General features: G+C 35.0%; 1 protein-coding gene across 16 annotated transcripts in view; it reads left to right on the top strand.

Annotated features, from left to right (window-relative positions):
* Positions 1-16,493, top strand: part of Zbtb20 (zinc finger and BTB domain containing 20) — a 789,314-nt gene that overhangs the window by 19,531 nt on the left and 753,290 nt on the right. For 11 of the 16 annotated variants that reach the window (XM_060370415.1, XM_060370412.1, XM_060370417.1 and 8 more), the window contains exon 1: positions 15,406-15,740. The exons of 1 other annotated variant lie outside the window; for it this stretch is intronic. The gene's annotated coding sequence lies outside the window, so the exon portion shown is untranslated. Of the gene's footprint in view, positions 1-9,666; positions 9,737-15,402; positions 15,741-16,493 lie in introns of those variants that run through there. 4 more of the 16 variants (XM_060370416.1, XM_060370411.1, XM_060370413.1 and 1 more) reach the window with 3 other exon arrangements.

Consider the following 16,493-nt stretch of genomic DNA (forward strand, 5'->3'; position numbering starts at 1 on the left):
TGGCAGATTAGTGATTTTTTTTTATTTTAAACTTGATGAAATTAATCTTTATAATCTTTAAAGAAAGTTCTTTTTCTTTCTTGTTTGGAAGCAGTTATAATATTTTGCATCAAATACATCGTTAGAATCTAGAACCACTTCTGACAAAAACTTAAATTTTTCTTATGTTACTTTAAGTCTAGGTGTATTGGTTAGTTTTTGCCAACTTGCTACATAATCTAGAGACACCTGAAAAGGGGAAACTCAGTTGAGGAATTGCCTCCTTTGGATTGGGCTGTGGGCATGTCTGTGGAGCATTTTCATGAGATTCATGGTTGATGAGGAAGTATGCAGTGTACTGTGCGTGGTATGACCGCTGGGCAAGTGGTTGAATAACACAGCAGGCTGAGCAAGCAATGGGGAGCAAGGCAGTAGGCAGCTGTCTTTCATGGCTTCTGATTTAGTTTTTGCCTCCATGTTCCTCCCTTGAGTTTTTCCATTGGCTTTCCTCAGGGTTGGATTGTAACCCCCCTTCTCCCCAGTCACGGCAACAGAAGCAAACTTCGACACTATGCAAATAGTTGTGTCATATTCATTACGTATTTTTTTTCTGGCTAAGATTTAAAATTTTTTATTACATTACACTGTGTGTGTGTGTGTGTGTGTGTGTGTGTGTGTTGGCATATGTGTGGTGTAGTACAGGTGTGGAGGTTAGGTTAGAGGACAGGTTTTGGTTGTCTTCCTTCATGGGGTCCAGAGATCTAATGTAGGTAATTAGCTTTAGTGGAAAGCATCTTTATCCACTGAGCCCATAGGATTGTTTTTTATAGCTAGGAAGTATGCTGATGGAATGATATGTGTACTAGATGGCATATCAACATTTGGATTTATAACTTTCACTTGGAAGATCTTATAAAAATTGTTTTCTCTTGAGCTAATTCTTCCATGAAAATATTTGGGAGATTAGAGATGGCTCAGAGGTTAAGGGCTATGGCAGCACTTCCAGAGAACCCAGGTTAGATTCACAATACTCACATGGCAGCTCACAACCATTTATAACACTGGTTCCAGGGAAATTTGATATCCTCTTGAGGCATCCATATTCACCAGGAAAGTGCCATAGAGGCATATGTAGAGAAGTACCCATACACATAAAATAATTTAAAGCAAAATAGTGACAAATAACTTCACAGGTGTTAGTAAGAATTATGTTAATAATCTGATTGGCCTGCTCTTTGATCACCTCCCCCTGAGGGGGGAGCAGCCTTACCAGGCCACAGAAGATGACAATGCAGCCACTCCTGATGTGATCTGATAGACTAAGATCAGAAGGAAGGAGAAGAGGACCTCCCCTATTAGTGGACTTGGGGAGGGGCATGTGTGAAGAAGGGGGAGGGAGGGTGGGACTGGGAAGGGAGGAGGGAGGGGCTTATGGGGGGATACAAAGTGAATAAAGTGTAATTAATAAAAATAAAAAAAATAAAAAAGAATTATGTTAAAAGATTATTTACAAATTTTTGGTTTAGTTTTGTTCTTGAGATGGGGATGTAGCTGAGGCTAGTCTTGAACTCACTATGAAGCCCTGACATTGAACTCAGTTTTTCTGGCTTTACCTCCCAAATGCTGGGATGCGACACTCTGCCTAGCTCACTTATAACTGCAATAGTTTTGTAAAGAAATTTCAAAAGTGTTATGTGATAGAAAATTATAAAGTATAGATATCAGCCATTACTAATTAGAAGAAATCCATAATATATTAAAAATTGGGAATTTCTATATCAGGAAGAAAATGGATTGTTATTTAATGGCTTTTGTCATGGATTAAACAGTTGTTTATTCTCATTTAGTCCTATGAAGAAACCAAAATTAAAAGCAAATGGTAACTTGTTTTATTCACAGCTAGCAAGGGTAGATGTTTGGGTCAAATTCAGCCTTGTTTGACTTTAATGACCACTTTGTTTTTGCAGATTTACTCTGCATCCCATGCATCTGAGTATGGAGTATATGTGCCTGAATAATCATGACAATGATGAAAGCTAATCTTTCAGGTCCTCAGTCAGATAACATCATGCCAATACACTTAAAATTCATCCCTTTTCTTTCTAAACTTTTCATGTTGATATGCCTACCTTTTCCTTATGAAAGTGCTATGAGTCGGATGGAAAGCATGAGTGATCAGATATGATCCCATAACTAAATATTTTATATTACAAGCTAGGTTTTCCCCACCTGAGATTTCTTATCTGAAAGAAAGTGCTATGAAGAGTGTTACTGGCTTATAAAGTATTTCAAAAGTAAAATAAGTCTTTATAAGATTAAAATTCTTAATTTTAACAAAACAGATGGTAGGCTTCATAGTGTGTTTCATTTGATTTTTAGAAAAGGCAATTCATTTCAGGTAGGTTGATGAATTCCCTACATTATATAGACAATGCCTCAGTAAAAGCCATCATAAAACATTCTTATCTTAGGTCTGAGTAAAGGCACACTTCAAGTTGTATAAATAGCCATGGGGTGCTGCATTTTGAGAGCATCTGGAGAGTGTTGTCTTTCTGCAAAGATATGATGTAGAATACAGATACATATAGAATACAGTGACATGTTTTGTGATGTCTGTGTTGTTAATTGCTTACTCCTGCCAATAATCTAGTTGCTGTAATTTTTGTGGATAGTAAATAGCAAGTTTAGTTACAGTACTTAGTTACAGTAGCACCTATATAGTGGCCCTTTACACTTTAACAATTGCTGAGAACACAGGGCCTGCAAAACATTGTGCTTTGTGAAGACACGCTGACCACATGGAGTTTTGTGGATGAGATGGTGATGGAAACAACCAGCTCCATTTGCCCTAACTTTAAATTTCATATATGTATTCTCTCATTTCATTGTAATATTCAATAAATATGTTTCTGCATCCATTTCAGTTTCTATTTCCTTATAATTTTCTACAAATTTTTTTTGTGTATCAACACTATAGAGGAATTTTAGTTTAGCAACATGGCTATGACCTTCTAGGTCTATGTGATCCAGCGGGAATATAGACACATCCTTAGTACACAACTTTAATCCCAGTGAAAGTAAGATTATTTTATAGAAGGAAGCAGCTTTGTTTGAAAGTGACAGCTAATTGAGGGGTAGACAAAATGATGAATCAAAGAAAGATTTGGCAGAATGACTCAGGATGAGACCAACACTCATGAGAATAGTGCAGAGAAGGCTACTTAAGAGCAGCACAGGAAGAGAAAAAGAGTAGTATAGGTAGAAGAGTGTAGAAGTGGGATAGTGTGTGTGGCAGTTTCACTGGGACAGTTTAACAGAGACAGGTTGCAGAGAGAATGAACTAGAGAATCAGAAGGATACAGAAGATTGGAACAGATTGTCAGAGTGAATTTGAGACGACACAGAGCAATTCAGCCAGAATCTGAGAGAAAAAGCAAGATTGGATCAGTCAGCTTGGAGAGAAGTGTTGGGCCAGAATAGCTGCATTGAAACAGCCAGCCAGAGTTCAGAAAGAGCTAGAAAGTGTGAGTTTATTCAGCAATAAGTCTCAGAGATTGAAACATTTTAGACTTAGGATAGCAAATGAAGGCTGGAAGCTGAAGACTTCAGGATGCGCATTTGCAGAAGATTAGATTGCATGGAGTTTAGACGCTTCCAGGCCTAGGCCTAAGGATAGTTAGAACAGACAAAAGAAATGTTAAGGGCTCAGCCCAAGCCGTGTATTCATATCACATCATCTGAGGAAATAAAAACATTTACAACTGGGCCCCAACAATTACACATTAATATGTTGGAGAGGATTGTCCAATAAGTAGAAAAATTTGGGTTAGGTTTCAGCTGACATCTAAATTGATTCACTTTTAGAGAAGCTATTTTTTCAAAGGTACTGTAGTTAAAAGTTTATCTAAGCGCTATAGGATGTCATTAATACAGTTAATTTGTTTTTGTAATTAAAGCTTTACATATTGAAGAAAATACATCACCAAGTATATAAATAAAATGATACTTCATGAGAGCCACTATGAAATGTTGTGTGAACATGGAGACTGCTCATGAGTTTCATTTGCACATTTTCAGATGTTATTCAGTAGCAAAAAATGGAGAAACTATTAAACTTATGCTATCGTGCATTTTCTTTCACAGTATGACACATGTTCTGTGATGACTGTACTGTTTGTAATGCCTGCATTGACCTCTCTGTCATAAATTTTAGGAAGAAATCTACTTTTCTATTTCGTAAAAGAATCAGCACTAATGATGAAAAAAATAATTGATATTTGAAAGACCTTTGGTATAGAGACATCATTTCATATTGAATGATTATATTACTTTGACTATCATGAGAATTTGTTGCCAAAACCAACATATTTGTAAAACTGGTTTTTGTGTCTATTTAAAAACTATACAAAATGTAACTGCATAGTTTTTATAAATTTGGACATAATTTTATAACTTGTTTTAAAGTCTTTCAAATTCAGTGAACATGTGGATCTGTGAAACAGCTTCACAGAGGCAGTGAGCTCCAGGTTCAATGAGATAAACAACAAAATCAAGGAAACTGGTGGGCAAAAAAGGGTGGCAGTTTTACGTAGCATGAATGTCTTCAGCAAAAGCGAGACAAGATTGTAGCTACCTAGAGTTTACCAGTTCTGCTTTTGAACAGCAGGTGTGCCTCTAGTTGAGTCTGAAGAGCCTAGGAACCCAGATTTCTGTTATGTGCCAAGTGGGCTGGGCTGGAACTTCGCAGTTACTTTTTTAGGTGCTGCTGTTCTACAGTGGTAGTCGAATTGCTGCCATCACTAGCAGCCCTGAAAGCTAGCTCCTAATAGTTCTGCGTTGAAAAGGCAGGTCAAGTACGTTGAGGCTGTCAGTGCCAAAAAGAAAATAAGAAAAAGAAAAGAAAACAAAACGACTTTCTGTTTATTATTATAACCTCAGGGCTCATTCTTGCAGTGTACTCTGGGAAATGTAGTTTTCAAGTTCCACCACAGCAAGCTTCAAAGAGAAATCAGACTCATCCATTCATAAACAAATAAATTTATCTAATAAATTAAGGTTGTTAGCATATACACTGCTCTGTCTAAGATGCTATGGAGTGATTTTTATTTTTAAATTCAAGCTTTAAAATTTAGTAGAAAATAATGCAACAAGGTATAAAGAATCTGAATAGAATCTATTTTTAGGTAAAAATCAAAAGTTCCAAATAATTTTACAGGTAGGGATATTGTTTTTAAAATTGGCAAATTGTTTGCTCTATAGTATTGGAGAGGTAAATCACTGGTGAAATTATGTGTTCTGTTTTGTCACATTACTTTTAAAAATGGATTTTGGTTTGTTACTGAAAGCTAGAGTTGATAATCAGGAACTACATAATGGTATTGCATCCCTTATTCACTTGCAGCCAGTAACAATTTCATTGGTCATAGTCGCAGTAACATTTCTTAGTGGCTTGACTCACTAGCCGTACATATTGCTCATGACTTATCACCTATAAACATTTTGATTGTCACTCAAACTGCTGAAAACTGGTATGTTATTTCAGTATATTTATTCAGATAATTTTAAGAACTGCCAATGTGGCTCAGTAGATAAGTTCATTTTCTGGTAGCCAACATGGCGGAAAGAGAATTGCTTCCCATAATTTGTCTTTTTACTTTAAATGTGCACTGTGATGTTCAAGCATACGTGTGCATATATGCATACACACAATGTTAAGACAATAAGTTTAAAAGGGTAACAGTGGCAATAGAGAAAATGCAGCAACTGTAAGAAACATAAGTAACTGAAGTAATATCAAATGTTTTATAATGGCTGCTATCTTTTCATAAACACCTGATTAAACTGCTAAAGCACAAATAAATTGTTTAGTGAAATACTGAAATGATGACTTTTATTGGTGGAGGGATACTTGAATGGGAATTTTGAGTTTGTTAGGCAAAAGCCATCTGAGTCTCATTAAGATGTTAACTTAACCTGTTTGCTAGTTATTAATATTTTGTACCTTGACATATAACATTGTAAGAGGCATGTTCTAGAGTCTCAGGTCATTAAGTTTATAAAATTAACTTCATAATGATTCTCTCTCTCTTTCTCCATCTCTCTCATCTATCATGGCCCCTTTCAAATGATTTCAGATTTCATTACCTGCAGTGTTTTTTTTTCTTTCTTTTTCTTTCTGTGACTTTCTGTCACAGTGTCTAGCTACTTGGCTACTGTTATTTGCCGCAACTTGAAGGGTGTTCAGAATATTCTTTGCAATGTGCAAGGCTCAACCAAGTGGTAAAATGTCATCAGTTCAAAATAAAACCTGGCATCTTATTTAAGCTAGTGATAAGTACAGATTTATGGATATTCAGCAAGGCATAGAATTTTTTTCATATAGAATACTATTAACTGAGACATTAATTGACAAAATACTTAAAACTAAGAAAATAATAATTTTGGGATACCAGAATAATTAAAATTTAACTTAGTGTATTTTCAATTTTTCATTTGATAAGAATCATGTAAAAACATTTGACATTTGTACTATATGATAATTAATATATAATATAAATAATAATATAATATATAATTGTTGCTAATGAACAAAACTTTCTTTAGAATGTTCTATAAAAACTTTTCATATTTAATAAATTTTAAAAGTCTATGACTATAGGTTCATAGCTGTCAGAATTGAATGAATTTTGTTACACAAACAACAACAACTACTACTACTGTTTTTACCCGTTTGAATCATTACAATGGCCGCCTGCCTCACAGGACTTAGCAAGTTGCTATTATGCTGACTATTAATTACTGGCTTCATAATCAGTAGGCAGATTGTTACTGCTGTTTCCATTCTGAAAACTGGCTCATGGTATGTTTGTTTTGAATGTAGCTGTCTGTCTATCTTATCCATCCATCCATCCACTCACCTATCCTATCTATCTACCAAACATCATCTATTTATGTTCTTGGAAAGGAACCTAGGGCCTAAGTATTCTGGTCACATTTTGTACCGCTAGGCGCCACATAGGTGCCTAGTGCTCTTGTAGGCCAGAAAAGGGCATCAAATATTCTGGAACCCAAGTTAAAGATGACATCTGTGAGCTACTGTGTGGTGCCTAGTGTTAGGCCAGGTCCTCTGGAAGTGCATCCAGTGTTCTTGACCACTAAGCCATCTCTCCAAACCTTGAAAGTTTTTCTTGTAAACATGCAGCTTTTCATCATGCTTTCTGTAAATTTCTCTTGGAGAAATTTAGTAAGCTGTTCCTTAAACACATGTAACATAAGCATTAAAACTACCTAGGGAACATGCATACTCTCAAATCCTTTCCCCACTGTGACTATTCTTTTTTTACAATGTCTTTGTAATCTCTGTAGTTGCTGTTTGAGAACAATTTTGGAGTGATTTTGTCGAACCCTTTCTATACAAATTATTTCCCTCTCTCCTTTTTCCCTCTCTCCCCCTTCCTTCCTATCCTTCCTCCTTTCCTCTTTTGAAACTTTATTTTCTTACCTATAAGATGACGACATTGATATTACTTTCTTATAATGCTCTTGGAGAGATTAAATGTAGTGCATGTAACAGTAATTTTAGGTCTAAAGCATATAACAGTGATAACATTTATTGTAAAAGCTATCTTCCTAGATGTGAATATCAGAGGCTATTGAGTTAAGATGCCCTTCATGTCTTTATGTAGGTTTCATTTTTTCCTAGAAAATGCACTGTACTTTTCTAGTATATTTAATATATGCTGTACATATGAATAAATTATATATGTGTTAAAACTTTAAAGATCTGCTAGCTGCTGACTTTGTCCTAGATTGTTTAGTAAGGAGGACTGAGCAGGGACCAAGCAGAGTTCTCTCGGTTCGTATGTATAAAACATTTCTCTAGACCCAGGTAAATATTATTGTGAATGACCTCAGTATGTTTTTAATTACATTGGGTCAGCATTTCTATTGACTTTTGTAATGTAAATATATTATTCCCTTCATTTTTGAAGATAATCGTATCATTTGAAGTAACATTATAAGGCAGTAACAGTATTAATGCTATAGTAATTCTGTAATTCAGCATTAATCTCTGCAATTATTACCCCATGGTCTCATTTCCATATATTAGTCATTCTACATTAAAGTTACTTTAGATTTCTTCTACCCAAGGTTTATTATTTCTTAGCCATTGTTCACCCAGTACTTATCCCTGAAGTCTTGAGGAGAAGCATCCATATTGCTAAGCTTGTAGTATGGATGTGAGTGTGGGAATTGACTTCTCTTTTGATTTTTTTGTTTGTTTGTTTTGTTTTGTTTTGGTTTGGTTTTTGATTTTTTTTTTTTTTGTCTTCATTATACTACTATGTAAGACTGTAGAGACCATCCACTCTTTCCCAAAAGTATGCAGGGAAGAAAAACATTTGCATTACAAAAATACTCTTAGAAATCTAGATTAGGCTTCACTCAAGGAAAAAAAAAGTTCACCTTCAAAGGGGGAATTTCTCATTGCTTCTCTTTCCTGCTATTCTCCACTTTTCCTCATTTTTCTCATCTGTCTCCTACCTTCAGATTGTTGCTTATTTTTTACATAGCATAGTTTAATCCCACAGGAAGATTATTCAAGATGTACCTCCACCCTTCTAGCTTATCAGGGTGTTTCCTCAGGTAGGATAGTACCATTCTTAAAAAAAGCCCAACTTCAGACTTCTACTTGAACATTTTCCATGTATGAAGACAAGAAATAACACCTAAAGCAAGTGGAAGTGCAGGGTGGTCTTCTTCATTGATGTAATTTCCAGTCTTCTGGAGGCCCCTGAGGTGGCTGAGTAGGTTAGAGCCCTTTCTCCCAGTGACAAACTGTGTTCAGTGATGGAACTCACGTGGTGGAAGACAGCCAACTCCCTCAAGTTGTCTTTTGACCTTTACATGAACACACCATGGCACAGCTGTGGGACACACAGACAGAGAGATACACAGTTGTAAAGAAATATTTAAAAATATATTAGAGGACAATTATCTTCTTTAATCAACATTTTATTGTCTGTCTACAGGATTTTACAATAAGGAAATATTATGTATGTGAATTAATGAAATTTAAAATAGTACTTACAGGTTGTTGCCATGATTCTTAGGACTCAGATTTGTTAATTTAATTAAGTACTGTTTGTGAAACCTGTATTCCATGGATTTGTTTAAGCTTTCATGCACACATGCACTTATTGAAGAAAACTGAGTTTTCTTTCAGCTATGAATAAGCAGCAATGTCAGATGCCAGAGCAGAGAAGTGAATGAGTGATTTGCTGTGTGTATGAGTCTTAGTCTAGTGCTTGATAGAGGGACATAAAATCCTTAGTGTTGCAACTAGCCATAAAAGAGACATGCCCAGTTATGCATGTGACACTGTATGCCTTTAGTTTTAAACTTAAATATTTGTTGATTATAATTGAAATTAGATGTTTCTTTTCCCATAAAAGATTGTATTATTTGGCAATATTAGAAAACTGATTTATCTACAGCCTCTTTTCATTTTTCTTGGAAGTAATGAGATAAAATTTTAGTCAGATGACCAAAATTAAGAATTATTATGTAATTAGGACACATAGAATTAACTTGGTGATGGTGCCTTCAATGACAGAGACTTGTGTTTAGTGCAGCAATCAATCATTTTGTCTGGCTGATCCTAAACATGGCTTCTCTGCCCTTTTCCTCAGGCTTCTGAAACATTCCATTGCTGCAACATGGCTCTAAGTTTCTCCTTTTCTTCTTCACAATAAAGGTATCTTTGGGAATCTTGGGAATAGTCTTAAAATGTTAGTGGTACCTGAGCTCAGAAAAAGTATGATGGGATATTAGTAAATGCTTTGAAATTAAGCTTTCTTTGCTTTTGAAGAATTAAAAAAAAATGCCTCAATTCTTTGAATTTTTATCAAGGTGTATGTAACTGAAAACAATATTTGTCATTGATTTTCGGAGTCAAACACAGACAGACAAAAAGCACATATACTGTATACTTAAAGAATTCATTAGACATTTTGGAAAATAAACATAAACTATATGTAATGTGTATAGATCACGCTGTATAAAAACAAACTCTAATTCTAATCTCAGAACATGTGTATGCAGATATACTTTCATAAACCATATTTTAACTCTAGACATTTATAGACTTGAATTTAGCTTATTGAGGGGCTAAAGGCACTACTGTATATAATATCACATTTAGCCAGTTATTATTTGATTGTGCTGACTAGATTGTTCCCATGTCCATCCCCTACTGTTCTGTGAAGTCTTCAAGGGCAGGAACTGTGTATCAGATTTTAAAATCATTTCATCTCCAGTACATAGTAAGTATTCAATATGTTTAGTTAATACATACAGATCAGAACAAAGTTAAATCCTTTATTTAAGTGTAAGTCACAAGTATGAAAAGCTAGACTATAGCCAAATAATTCACAGTTGAAACAGAGTATATAAAATCACATACTTTTATTTATTCATTGCTCTTTAAAATTTCTTACAGTTGAATCTTGTATTTCCATTCTCTTCTCAGACTACATAGAACTGGAGATGCTTTATTGTATTTTACATATTTATTTAATTCTTTAAAAACTTGTGTTGTGTTATTAAGTATATGGTGTTAGACTACACAACCTTTTTTATTAAAGGAAGTATGATTTTAATTTTAAGTAAAATTTCAGATTACAAAAATCAATGTACAATCGCTATGATACATTATAGTTAACACCTAAGAATATTTTTCTTTTTTTATAGTTTTAAAACTTTATGAAATTAGTGTTTAAAAGTTAATTCACCTTAGTGATAACATTTTTTATATTAATTATATTTTTATATTAATTACAGTTTATTTACTTTGTATCCCAGCTGTAGCCCCCTTCTTCATTCCCTCCCAATTCCACCCTCCCTTCCTTATCTCCTGCCATGCCCCCCTCCAAATCCACAGATAGGGGAAGTCCTCCTCCCCTTCCATCTGACCCAAGCTTATTAGGTCTCATCAGAACTGGCTGCATTGTCCTCCTCTATGGCCTAGCAAGGCTGTTCCCCCATCAGGGGGAGGTGGTCAAAGAGCTAGTCACTGAATTCAGGTCTGAGACAGTCCCTGTTCCCCTTACTAGGGAACCCACTTGTATAAAAATCTTTTTTGGTGTATGATGTGTTTGTATATGTACATGTATGATGTGTATGTTTGTGTAGGAATGTGCATGCCATATTGCAAAGTGTGTCACCCAGAGGAAAGTCTTGGATGTTGGTCTTCTGGTCTTTCATCTTGTGTTAGGCAATGACTCACTACTGCTATATATAGGAGCTTATGAGCTTCTAGGGATTTTTCTGTCTCCACCTCTCATCTCACCTTAGAAACACTGGTATTACAAAATTGACTTGGCTTCTGAAGATTAGAGCTTAGGTTCTCACACTCATGCAGGTAATTTACTCATGGGTCCACCATTACACAATATTCAAGAATACTTGACAGTATATTTTAGAGTTGCTATAGCCATAAACCTGATGTATTAAGAAGTCCAGGTGTTGAAATTTTAGCTTGCTGTATGTACAGCCTGGTGTATTGAATTTACCCGTAAACACAGAATTTTATGGCTCGGTGAGGCCTTAGCAATCATAAGGCATTTGGGAACATTGAAGTATAAGAATTAGCCCAAGAGATCTAAACCAGACAAGCTACATTCAAATTCCATTACTGCTAAATTATGTGATCTTAGGCAATTACTTAATCTTCTTGTTTCTTCATCTTGAAAAATATGGCCTAAAAACAGTTCTTACCTCATAGGGTCATTATTAAGATTTAATGAGTTAATAAATGGAAATGACTTAGTACAGTTTCTTATACATAGTGCGTACTTAAGCACTGGCTATCACAATAATTGTTAGATTTCAAATCCAATTATTTCCCTTTAATTTTTGTTATATGAAGAAATCTAAACTGTGGATAGTTACATGACTTTTCAGGCTATGCAAAGACTAGCAGTAATTCTGGACCCCAAAGTCAGTATTTTTGTTTTAGTTGTTAGTGGTGTATGTGTGTGTGTGTGTGTGTATTTTATTGTGTTTATGACGACACATGTTTGGAAATTAGAGTACAACTTTCAGGAGTTGATTCTTTCCTATTATGGATTCTAATAATTGAATTCAGATATTCAAGTTTGCATTTATAAGTGCCTTTATGCATTGAATTGTTATGGCTGCTCTAGAAGCAGTGCTTTTTAGAGTTGATTAGTAATAGACTTTATTTTTATTTCTGATCATGTGTATGTATGTATATGGGGTATATGCATATGAACTCTGGTGTTGTGGGAAGGTCAGAGGCACAGGATCTCTCTGGAGCTGAAGTAATAAGAAGTTGTGAGCTTTCTGATGTGGGTGTTGGGGGCTGAATTCTGGTTTCTACAAGAGCAGTACACATTCTTAACTGCTGAGCCATCTCTTTTCCTAATAGTTTTTATTAGGTTTAAAAAGACTGTTACACTTTACTCTTTGTGAAGACATCAGGTTTTACCCATGCCACTTACCCCCTTGCCTATATTAATACCCCCTCACCTTATTAATACTGTCTTTTAACAGAGTACTACATTTGTTATAATGATTGATGTTGTCAAATTATTATCACTCAAAATCCAGTCTGTACATTTATCCATAGGTTCACCCTTGATGGTCTGCATTCTATGGTGTCGAACAAAAGCATTATCACATTTGTCTGGTCACTTTAGCTCATACTGAGGACAATTTTTTAAGCCCTGAAAAGTCCTCTGTTTTTTGTTTATTCGTCCCATCTTCGCTGTAAGCCTGGAATTGTTGCATTTTTTATTTGCATTTACAGTTTATCTTTTCTAGGATGTCACATATTGGGAATCATGTAAATTGTAATCTTTTCACATTCGCTTCTTTCAACTGGTAATAAGCTTTTACATTTCCTCCCTATTGTTGCTTTTTTTTTTTTTTTGCACTGGAAAATATTCTATTGTCTTGATATACAACAGAGTGTTTGTCCATTATATAATAAATAACATTTTGATTATTTGCAAGTTTGGGGAACCATGACTCTAGTTCCTGTAGAACACCTAATGTTGAGGATATTTTTAAAAGTAGATTTGCAAGAACCTGTCAAGTAGTTGTACTATTTTCTATTGTTGCCATCAGTGAAGGAGAGTTCTGGTTACTTTACATACTTATTTGGTATTGTCAGTGTTTTGGGTTCTAATGAGTGTGTGGTGGTATCTCATTGTTTTGCTTTGCTCTTCTTTTAAGACATATGATATGTATATTTTCATTTGATTATTTGCCTTTTGTTTTTCTTTTCAGTGAGGTGTTTGTTAGACTCTTTGCCCAGTTTTTAATTCTGTTGCCTGGTTTCCTGATGAATTTAAGACATTGTTTCATATTTTAGATAATTGTCTATTATAAGATTTGTCTTCTGTAAAAATTTCCCAGCTTTCTGTGGCATGTCTTACCATTATCTTTTTAGTACCCATCATAGAGGGGAAAAAAAGGTGATTTTAATGAAGTTAAATTTGATAATTCTTTCTTTGATTACACTATTAGTGTTTAACTTAAGGATTTCTTCCTATATTTTTGGATTCTTAGGGTTTTGCATTTTACAAATATTTTTCAAAACATTTAAGTCTGTGTCTAGGATTTTTTTCCATGCTGTGTTGTTTCTGCACTATGTGTTGAAAAGTCTACCTCTGTTCCATTGTGTTGCATTTTTAATTTTATTAAAGATCAGTTCAGTTTATGATCTGTTTCCAGCCTCTCTACTTTTTTAAACCATTGCTGTGTTTGTTTATTGATTTATTTATTTATACTTGCTTATTTATACAAAAGCCACACTGTGTTGATTATGTTATCACTTTACGACAAACATGGAATTACTAGGTAGAAGAATAAGGGGAAAGATGTATGCTGATTAATATGTATATATTTATGTATATGTACATGCTGACCTTGAACTTGGTATGTTGCTTCCTCTAAATGTGTATTAATAGCCTAAAACACTATGCCAGTTTTAGGAAGTGCTAGGGATTGAACCCAGGCCTTTGTGCATGCTAGAGAAGCACTCTGCCAACCCATCTACATATATTCCTACTCAGCCCAGTAAGATTATGTAAAGGAATACATTCTGAATTTTGAAGCACAGTAATACGCTAAGGCATATAAAAGGATGTTTTTTTTTTATAGATAATATATTTAAGGTCATTGGTGCCCAAATATAGCGTTGGAATAAGTCAGATGCACTCTCTTACTTTTCTATTGTGTGTGTGTGTGTGATTGTGTGTGAATTCCTTTAGAAAAATTTACTCTATTTAAATGTTTTTAAATGCATAGAAATGATGTAGTCAAACTATATAGAACAGTATTAAGTAAGATGGGTGTCTGCACAGATACAGTGCTCAGGAATGGTATGGAGCATCAGAAGTTGTTTTTTAAAAATGAGAGATAATAAGAGTGACTTGCGTTCGGACGTTGTTCATCCTACAGCTGAAAATATAACACCATTTTAGAAAAGGCACCTGGGAATTGTCAAAGGTTATGGGGAGCACGTGGTGGGATCAATAACATAATCAACAGTATTTTTCTGGAGCTTGTGTGTGTTAAAATCTGGTTAAAGGATAGGATAAAGAGTTCCATTCTTTTTTTTCTTTCAAGGAAAGTTTATTTTAAAGCACCAGTTTTAGTTTTTATTTCTAATGGAAGAGAAAGTTATTTACTGTAGTTTAAGGTTGATAATATATGGAACCTCGTCCTGCTTGAATGGCAACTCTTGGTGGGTTTATTTCTCTGGTATATCAGGTACTGTATGCATTGCACCTGTTCATACAAACTGCATTGCATTGTAATGTTTGTGTAGCTGGATGCTTCAAACAAGAAACCAGTCTGCTTTCTTCTAGGGTACTAGCCTATTAGCAAGTTAATTAAACTTAATTCTGTTCTTGTTTTCAGTTTTGTATATGGTCTTGGTTTATTTACTGAGCAGTGATTTCTTCTTTGCAGTTATCAGTTTTGTCTGAGATCAGTTTTTCTATTGTGTGGAGTCTGTTTCAGTCTCCTTTAAGACTGCTCTGACTTTAAAATCATTACTATGCTTTTGTCAGAGCACATTTGTTGACATTTTTCTCACATTCAAAAAATAAATTTGAAAGATTGCACAAATAAGCTATGCAATTCCCCATTTCCTGCTAATATGCAAAAAATGTATTTATGATAATTACACAACGTACTGTGTGCCAGAACTGAAACAATACATTCCTCATAATGGAGCATAAATAAAGAAGGTGGAGCCAGCTGCTCTTAAACTGTTTATTTGCAAGCAGTAATGCTATAGAGAATATACCTTTTTCACTCTGCTAGTCTGGCAATACTGAACCTGTTGCTGCAGTAGAGGAGTTGCGTTTTGCTGGATAGGGGAAGGAGGGCTGTCTGCTGTCTGGTAGGAGGGCTTTGTCTGTGCCTTTCTCCCTCTGTTTCTTTCTGTTTTTCTTTCTCTCTCTCCTTTTTCTCTCTCACTGGCTTGCTTGCTCTGTCTCTGTCTTTCTCTCTCTCTCTCTGCCCCCCCTTTCCCTCCCTCTCTCTTGCTCTCTCTCTCTCTTCCCGTCTCTGTGGTTTGTAAGGTAGGTTGCAGTGTGTGTATATACACAACATCAAGAGCAGGAAAATGGACTCATTAGGGAGGCAGGCAGTCATTACCACTCACACTGTACTTCCAGGGAGACACCGATTATGAGAAGAGAAACTCAGCGCTGGGGAAGAAGGTAGGGGCAGACAACTTTCATAAAAACAACCCTGCCTCCTCAGTCCCCTTGTATTTATCATCTTATTTAGTTCACAGTGCTTTTATGCTTGCTTTCTTGAATTTTAATTTCTGTATTTAAATTTGACAGAGCTGATGCTAGCTTAAAATTTGGAACATCTATAGTAGGCCTACCCTTTACTAATTTTCTTAATTATTTAAGGGTGTGACCTTGTGATTCAGTTTTATTACTTTAAAAATAATTACAAACAAACGTATTTTTCTTACTAAAGTACCAAGTAAATCATAATCTTTCACTCTTTTAAAACAAACTCCTCCGTATGTTTGTCTCTTTGCTTTTCTTGTCTGTTTATGCAATTCCATCTGTCTGTCTATATATCATGTTGTCCTTATTTATTGCTAACTGGATTTTGTTAGTTATTTGCCAGTGAGTTTTAGCTGCAGTGCCAGTGTGGGTACTACCAAAGTGAGACTCTTGTTCTTTGTTTTACATTGAAGTTTAAAGTCCATATTTACAGTTTAAATCCTTGAAGCAGGTTGCATAGTTTATGCCAGCATGTTAATTTGATGATATTGTACATAAGGTGAGGGGTAGCCCCGAGGGTGGGCAAGAATCAAATAACTATTTTTTGCTGTTACTCATGTAGAAATAGTTTATATTTTGAAAGAAATTGGGGCTATTTTCTAACTTTTATTTTACAGATGGTTTGTTCCATTTATGTGGATATTACTGTGGTTAGTAGAATACAAAACT

Source organism: Meriones unguiculatus, chromosome 17, assembly GCF_030254825.1.
Source record: "Meriones unguiculatus strain TT.TT164.6M chromosome 17, Bangor_MerUng_6.1, whole genome shotgun sequence".
Taxonomy (NCBI): Eukaryota; Metazoa; Chordata; class Mammalia; order Rodentia; family Muridae; genus Meriones; species Meriones unguiculatus.